This window comes from Staurois parvus, unplaced genomic scaffold (genome assembly GCF_062004578.1).
Source record: "Staurois parvus isolate SC_StPar_1 unplaced genomic scaffold, SC_StPar_1.0 ptg000981l, whole genome shotgun sequence".
In the NCBI taxonomy this organism is placed as follows: Eukaryota; Metazoa; Chordata; class Amphibia; order Anura; family Ranidae; genus Staurois; species Staurois parvus.
The window spans coordinates 185,724-195,411 of NW_028318777.1; positions in this window are offsets into that span (position 1 = coordinate 185,724).

A 9,688-nucleotide genomic window follows, 5' to 3' on the forward strand; every position below is an offset into this window, starting at 1 on the left:
TTCTTTTTGGAATAAACATTTTACATAAATGAATAAAAGCTGATCATTGTAAGCACCCCTGTCAGCACCAGAGGAATAAGGGATAGCCTTATATATGTCATCTATAAGTCATTTTAGTGATTGGATTTACATAAAGTTTAAAGGAACACTTAAACCCATAACAATAAAATCAGTCTGTATATTCAGTAAAGCATGCTTGTTATACTCACTGTGGAACATGTGCACATGCTCAGTTTGATGTGTATTGCTAGAGATGTTTTTTTTTTTCTTGGAACAGTGCATGTGATCAGCACAGGGCCAATCAGCATTATCCAGACAGGAGTTCGGGGTTCTGAATCCTCCTAGAGAAGAAAGAAAACTCCTCCTACAAGCTTTATCCAGTGCTCAGCTGGACACTGATCTAAGTCACAAGACTGATCTAACTGCTGATAAGAAAAGGTATTTAGTAGTTTATATTTACTAGAATAATTGCATCTCCATGTTCTGTGGGAGACCAGATATAGTGAATGCAGGGTTCTGGGTTTAGTAAAATGTTAAGTGCCCATTCTCACCTTTACATTCTGGTGTAGCGTTAATGTGCATTGTGTTAGAGCAGCCCATTCATTTCAAAAAGCTGCCAATGCACCAGGACAAGAGAGATTTTGTGCAATGCATGGTAGTGTGTTACTGTGTGCTGCAGTGCAGGGCAATGAAGGTGTATTGAGGTGTGATTCAACATAAATATAGGCAAGTTTATGGCAGTTTTTTTTATCTGTCAATACATGAAATAAGAAAGAGAGAGAAACATACCATAGCTGGCCCCTAAAATTATAGTTTTCCTGACTGTCAAGCATTTTCAGCAGTTTTGAGTCACTGATCCATATCAAGCATGCGAATTAGGAGTGTTAACTTTATTCCAGTTTTATAATCTGCATGAATATTCTGGGTCCATGTCTCCAAAAATTCTGAAGCCAGCACTGCTCCAACCACACTCTATCATGATCGGGCAGCTATATAGTCACTTGAAACACTATTAGGCTTGGTTCACAGTTTGTGTTTGATCCATTGCTGCATTTATTTTCAACTTGTTGCTGGGCAGATTAAAATGCAAAACGCAGCAAAAATGCACTACATGCTTTTCTGCAGCGCCTCCATTGAAGTCTATAGAACCAAAAACACAATGTTTTGCGTTAAAAAAAAAGTCCCTGACCCTTTCCGAAAAACGCACCGGGTGAAAACGCAGAGATGTGAACCTGTCCCAACAGAAATCATGTTAAATGGACTGCTGTGCATTTCTGCAAAACGCAACGGAAAACGCATAGGTATGAACGTAGACTTAGATACAGCTTGGAGCTGTCTGATTAAAACGGTAATAAGGTCATGCTTCTAATGCTTCACTCTCTGGAATTATGTAGCACATCCAAAGAGAGGAAGTAGTTCAAGAGACCCTGACCCTAGGTCATTAATTTCAACAAAAATATTCCCATAAGATTATATGTGCCCTAAACGTGTCAGTAAACTCCCTTATAGGCTTACCTATAAGTACGGAAAATACAGTATACTCCAAATGTGCACCGTTTAGGAGATATTTACTCTGGCAGCAGCCAGTGACATCACTGCGCATGCGCTCTGAAGGAACAGCATACTCATGGCGTTCCTTTAGGGCCCTGTGACGTAAAGAGTGACTCCCCCACGCATGAGCGGGAGTGAGGTCATCGCAGTTCAGCCATTCATACCACCGAAGCCCACCAACCCAGAAGGAATACTGGGTGAGGATGGAGACACCTACTGCAGCAACAGCGTACCACTGGAGGGCTTCGTTTTCAGGTAAGTCTGTCATCATGTGCCTTTTTTTTTTTGCTATGGTTTATTACTGCTTTAACCACTTCCCCGCTGCCCTATAGCACAAATACTGCTGCAAGGCTGCGCTAAATCACATATATACAGTTGTGTTCAAAATAATAGCAGTCAGACATCACTAACCTGATCAATCACGATTTTTGGTAGAAATGATATTTCTACATGGCAAATAATTTACTAGCAGGTGTAGTAGAGTAATAGAAATCCAACAGACCCAACAGTCATGACATGCATGCTGCTGATTCTGTGTAATTGAATCACTAATTGAAAGGGGCATGTTCAAAATAATAGCAGTGTGGAGTTCTATTAGTGAGGTCATTCATTCTTTGAAAAACAGGTGGCAATTATTGCCCTTATTTAAGGAAGGAAGGCAGCAAATGTTGTACATGCTGGTTACAGTTCATTTCTCTCTGAAATTCTGAGGAAAATGGGTCGTTCCAGACATTGTTCAGAAGAACAGCGTACCTTGATTAAAAAGTTGATTGGAGAGGGGAAAACATAAAAAGAAGTGCAGAAAATGATAGGCTGCTCAGCTAAAATGATCGCAAATGCTTTAAAATGGCAACCAAAACCTGACAGACGTGGAATAAAGCGAAAAAATACCATTCGAATGGATAGAAGAATAGCCAAAATGGCAAGGACTCAGCCAACAATCAGCTCCAGGAAGATCAAAGAAGGTCTAAAGTTACCTGTGAGTACTGTTACAATTAGAAGACGCCTATGTGAAGCCAAGCTATCTGCAAGAAGCCCCCGCAAAGTCCCACTGTTGAAAAAAAGACACGTGTTGAAGAGGTTACAATTTGCCAAAGAGCACATTGACTGGCCTAAAGAGAAATGGCACAACATTTTGTGGACTGATGAAAGTAAGATTGTTATTTTTGGGTCTAGTGGCCGGAGACAGTTTGTCAGACGACCCTCAAACACTGAATTCAAGCCACAGTACACTGTGAAGACAGTGAAGCATGGTTGCGCAAGCATCATGATATGGGGATGTTTCTCATACTACGGTGTTGGGTCCATTTATCACATACCAGGGATCATGGATCAGTTTGAATACATCAGAATACTTAAAGAGGTCATGCTGCCTTATGCTGAAGAGGAAATGCCCTTGAAATGGGTGTTCCAACAACACAACGACCCCAAGCACACCAGTAAACGTGCAACATCTTGGTTCCAGACCAACAAGATTGACGTTATGGAGTGGCCAGCCCAATCCCCGGATCTTAATCCAATAGAAAACTTGTGGGGTGACATAAAAAATGCAGTTTCTGAGGCAAAACCAAGAAATAGAGAAGAACTGTGGAGTGTAGTCCAATCATCCTGGGCTGGAATACCTGTTCACAGGTGCCAGACGTTGGTTGACTCCATACAACAAAGATGTACAGCAGTTCTCAGAAACAGTGCTTATACAACTAAATATTAATTAAGTGATTCAAAGGAAAGCAAAATCTTCAAACATTTTCCAGTTTATATAGTGAATGTTTGAGTTTGTAAAGAAAAATACAAACACTGCTATTTTTTTGAACAGTCTAATATTCACTTTTCTGCAATTTTTTTAGCGGAACAACACAAATTTGATATATTTCTTCATGTTTTGATTTGAAATAGAATGTGTAGTGTTCCCAATGCATTTGTGTGTATGGAAATAAAAGCTATTAGAAGGATTTTGAGCTTTATTCACTTTTTTCAACACACTGCTATTATTTTGAACACAACTGTATATCTATACAGTTTGTGATTCTGTCTTTCCAGGTAGGGGGCCATCACCGGGTCCCGATTGTAGATTACCCGCTGGCACCCAGCGATCGCCGAGTGTCACTGATGGGGGAGAGACCTGTATGTAAACAATACAGATCTCTCCCCCGTCAGCGCCAGCATGCTGCTTTGTATTGCTCTGCATAGCAGAGCAATACAAAACAGCATGCCTCCCAAATATAACACACACAGTACACAGTTAACCCCTTCCTGCCCAGCGCCATTAGTACAGTCAGTGCTTTTTATTAGCACTGATCACTATATTAGTGTCACTGGGGATGTCAGTGACAGTTCCCCCCCCAGTGTCAGAATGCCCACAACAGTCCTAAGTCACTGATCAACGCCATTACTAGTATAAAAAAAAAATCCAGTATATATACCGCCATTTGTAGATGCTATAACTTTCACGTAAACCAATTAATTTACACGCATTGGGATCTTTTTAGCAAAGACGTAGAATATATTTTGTCTTAAATTTATGACGAAATTTGATTTTTTTACATTTCTTTACTGGGTTTGTTTTAAAGCAAAAAGTAAAAAATACTGGGTTTTTTTTTTTCCAAAATTGTCGATTTTTTGTTTATAGCGCAGAAAATAAAAAATGCAGGGGCGATCAAATACCACGAAAGAAAGCTCTATTTATGGGGAAAAAAGGACATAAATTTCATTTGGGTGAAGCATTGCATGACCGATGCAATTGTCAAAGTAACGCAGCACCATATCGCAATAAAAAGGCCTGGTCAGGAAGGGGGGTAATCCTCTGGAGGCACAAGTGGTTAAAGTATAGTGAAAGGCAAAACTTTTTTTTTTTTCATTTTGGATAGAGTGCAGGGGGATTAGAACACCTGTCAGGTTGTTATTGCTGTTTGTGACCCATCCCTTACTCTATCCAAAATGAAAAGTTTTGCCTATAGTTCAACTTTAATAAATTTATGCATGTTATTTACCTACAAAGGTTCCCCTTGTACAGACATTCATATCTTGTGATGAAGTATTTCATGTTGATATAGCTCAAGTCATAATATTGGTTTTTAGCATTATATGTTTATATTTTTTGCCAAGTTAATTTTATTTAAAAAAAATGTATAAAAAAAATAAAATGCATTGGCCATTTCCGGTCTAATTTATCGTGGTCATTTATTTTTCATTTATTTTTGTTTTGCATGTTACTTTGGGTGGTAGGGGTGTCACCTGCAAGCAGTTGTGCCAATGCAAAGTGCATTGACACTTGCTACTATAGATAATAGAGTAACATACCTTCCAGCTTCCCTTTTTTAGACCAAATTCCTCTGTCTCTCTTTCCTCCTCATTTGTCTCTCTTTTTGGACAAATGTGTTGACCCCTATAATAAACTCTTAAAATCACACCACACCAAAAAGCATGGTGCAGCTGTACAATGCATTTTGGCAGACATGCGAGGGGATGCTTTTTTTAATCACAATTTTTCCTTTATACTGTCCTTTTAGGACACGGCCACACAAGGTGCAGTGCAGAAACATGTTTGATTTTGTACATGTTCCGGTACTGAACCTGGTAATGATGGGCCCTAAGGCTTGTACAAAGGAACATTGAGTTCACAGGATGTGCACAGGGTATGGAGAGAAAACATGAACAAGGTAAAGGGAAAACTTTAATTTTCAGCAAAATAAAAAAAAATAAAAATGATTTATTTAGATATGTACTGTGTACTTGCCATGTCTATCAGTACAATGTTTACAGGTGACATGTCAAAGCCAGCCAGGAACTCTCAATTATAGCCCTTTATAACTCATCTAAATCATTTTTAGACAGAGAGCGCACAGTATGATCTCATATAATTTCTCCACCTTTATTTACAGAGAGCAGTCCGACTTTAGATGATTGTGAGAGAATCTGTAATTTTTATTTGCTTAAAGCAGGTGTGTAGCAGCCTAATCTAGTAGCTACCTTTTGTATTGTTTCATTATTTCACAAAAATGACTTCTGTATATGAACAATTCTATTATTTCTATTTCCAACAGAGACTGTTAGAGTTTTGTTTTATAATGCAAGAAACTAATAGTTGAAGTATTTTATTAATTTTGTGACATATTGTACAGAGGTTCACAGACAAATCTGAGCCATTCACATAGATGAGCAATTTCCTGAACGTTTCTACACAAGAAACTGTCATTTTGCCCACCCAGAGCTTAGTGACAGGTTCTCTTGTGGGAACAACCCCCACCCACTGATACTCATCTTTCCTGAGGATTTCACTATCGAACCCTGTGTATGCTCCATACTGGTGTCAGAGCTTACACGGGGTTCATTTCCTCCTCCACACGTGACAGTGTTCAGGATTGGTGAATGTTAACTCAAGAGCAACGGCAGAAGGATCATATGCTCCTCTATTTCCAGAAGGAATGAATTTTTAGCAAGTGCTCCAACAGAGCAATTGAGTGATGGGGAAGTGGAGCCAAGGTGAGTCTCCTTGCAAAAGAATATAATTTCAGCCTGACATTTTTTAAAAGGAAAGCAGTAATTACAAATATTTATAGCATGAAAAACCTGTTCATAGATAGTTGTGTAATTAGCGGTTTGACTGAAGTTATGGAGGTCACGTTCACATAGGCCAAAAAATATTCAAGAAAGGCTATAGGCTCTCTTTAGGAAAATTATATTAAAATAGCCTGTACTGTAAAAAAAAAATGTAGGTTACATTTTCGTTCAACCAAATGTGTGGATAGGGGAATCCCTACTGCTGTGGTATTGTATTCTGACAGCAGGGAGCCTTCCCCACCATCAGAATATAATGATCAGTGTTTTTGGCTGTAGCCAGTGGCACTGATCCTTCAGGAAAAATCTAACAGGCTGGAGGTACACAAGTCCATCTATGAACTGACTTGTGTACAAACAGCCTGCCTATACATGGATTGACATTTCTATCCATGTATGACCAGCTTTAGTCTACTATAACTCATTCCCATCCATGAGATCAGTGACAACAGTCAACATTACCTCACTGACAGAATCAGTAAAAAGAACAAACAAGTCACATGACCATGGATAAATACCACTTAATCTGTCTATTTACTTCTTTTGTTTTGTCTGTAACCTTCAACTAATAAGTAAACAGCTTTTGTTATTTTTTGTTTTTCTTTAGCTAAACATAAACACAAGCACTTACCTGCAGACATTTCAACCAGGAATTTAGTACTGTGTACACCAAATAACATAAAAGATTATTTGACAACTTAGACAAGAATTGCATTAACTTCTTCATGCCCAGGAGTAATTATTATTATACAGAATTTATATGGTGCTAACAGTTTGTGGAGCTCTTATTTAAAAATCTTTGTGATCACACCAATTTCAAAAGGCTTGGTAAATAGTTTAATTAGCAATAAATCCCTTTTCAAACTGCTTTTCATACCAAAATGATAACAGCATTACTTCTATAATATATGTGAGTCTTCTTTCTATTGAGTAGATGATTTTATTAAATACTCTGCTATACATGTTTACTATAAACAGACAAAAAAAGTTTAGAAAATACAATTTTATTTTGTTTAGTTCATTTTGATAATACTATTGCAGTTTTTTAACTAAAATATATTTATGTGGTTTTCATGACCCCAAATATATGCTTTGATACATATGATAATAATAGAAAAATAGGTGTGAACTTCCTTAAGTTTTAAGGAGTTAGGCTTTCCTTTTATATCTGTATTTAAATTCAATGACTCTATCCCACTGAAAAATAAAAACAAATTATATAAGAGTGATGTAGTCAGTAGTCAATGTTCGAACGGACATTTGTATGAACATTCATACAAGCTTTCATACAAACATTCCCATCAGTACATTCAATAACATGACAAACATTGATAGAAAATACTTTAAAAGATTTGCTTTCAACATTCGATTTTAAAGTGAATGGTCTTTTATGAACAAAAACAACATTCACTGTTAGAAATTAATTTGTTTGAGAAAAACCTTCCATCCTTCTCCTTTGAATTGTCTTGTTACTATGGACGAAAATGAACATCGATATGATAATGAAGTAAAATGGTGCAGTGCTACCCCAATCCTACATTACTCCTACACTAGCTTAACTCAATAGCCATCAGATATACAAAATATACAAATAAATAATGTACCATAACCAATATAAACTTGGTGTATAGAATAGAATACGCAAAAACTTGTATAAATCATCAAAACATGGTCTAATTATTATTATTATTATACAGTATTTATAAAGTGCCAATAGTTCGCTCAGCGCTGTACATTACAGAGGGGGACAGAACATGTGACAGAACAATACCAATACAATGCAAAACATGAGGGGATTGAGGGCCCTGCTCTTTCGAGCTTACACTCTAGGAGATGGCTCATGTCCACCAGAATAGACGTGACTATTGTACGCCACCAGTGAAAATTCAGAAACAAAATACTGTCAACAATCACTTATAAATCATAAAGTGAACTGATGCACTCAGGGATCCATGGTGAGAATAAAATTGTGAAGTAGTAGTGATAAATCAATTAGAAATGCCAGTGATTGGAATATGAAAGAAAAAAGTAAAAAGTTCCAATAGGACTTTAAAAGGTCTCAGCTAAAATAATCTATGATGAAACGAAAACTGACATATAAAAGTGCATCCCTGAAATGTGGGATTATTATCACACTAATAAATATGGTGACCAAGGAGGCTATAAGTAGCCAAAAGAAATTGTGAAAAAATAGTGAAAATAGATAGTGAATCCCTGAATATGGGATTGTATATATTATCACATAATAGTGATGAATGCAGTAATCAAAAAAGACAGATCCTAATCAAAAAAACATAAAATGGTGATATAACAATAAAGGTGATGTAAAAAAAAACAACTATAATGTGATATCACCAATTTATGTTTTTTGATTAGGATCTGTCTTTTTTATTATGTGATAATATATCAAATCCCACATTCAGGGATTCACTTATCGATTTTTACAATTTCTTTTGGCTATAAATTAGATCATAGATTATTTTAGTTTAGACCTTTTAAAGTCCCATTGGGACTTTTTACTTTTTTCTTTCATATTCCGATCACTGGCGTTTCTAATTAGTACATCACTAGTACGTCACAATTTTATTCTCACCATGGATCCCTGAGTGGATCAGTTCACTTTATGATTTATGAGTGATTGTTGACTGTATTTTGTTTCACTGAATTTTCACTGGTGGCTTACAATAGTCACGTTTATTCTGGTGGATATGAGCCATTAGACCATGTTTGGATGATTTATACAAGTTTTTGTGTATTCTATTCAACAAGTTCTTTTATATTGGTTATGGTACATTATTTATTTGTATATTTTGTATATCTGACAGCTATTGAGTTAAGCTAGTGTAGGATTGGGGTAGCACTGCACCATTTTACTTCATAATTTGCACATTATCCATTTGTTATATGGTTGGGTGATAGCAGCCCCCCCTCCTACCTGCCATTAATTTATTGTGAGTAGCGCAGGAGGCCCCTATTGATTGATACTAAGGACTGTTTTTTCATTTACATCCATTTTGCATCTGCTCCATTTTTTAAACAGAACAAAAATACAGCTTTGACCCGTTTCCAAAGACAGATGTTGACGGATGTGGATGTAAGCACATGATCATACTTTTACATCTGTTTTATTTTGTTTATTTTTCCATGGAGATGTATAGATGGCCGTTTTTTATCCATCAATGGAAGGATGGAAAAACGGACATGTGAAAGGAGCCTTAAATAGGACCCCTTCCATCTATTAAAAAACATGTAAAGCGGTGCACCTAAACAAGTACACATACAGTTGTGTTCAAAATAATAGCAGTGTGTTGAAAAATGTGAATAAAGCTCAAAATCCTTCTAATGGCTTTTATTTCCATACACACAAATGCATTGGGAACACTACACATTCTTTTCCAAATCAAAACATGAAGAAAAATATATCAAATTTGTGTTGTTCCTCTAAAAAAATTGAAGAAAAGTGAATATTAGACTGCTCAAAAAAATAGCAGTGTTTGTATTCTTTACAAACTCAAACATTCACTATATAAACTGAAAAATGTTTGAAGATTTTGCTTTCCTTTGAATCAATTAATATTTA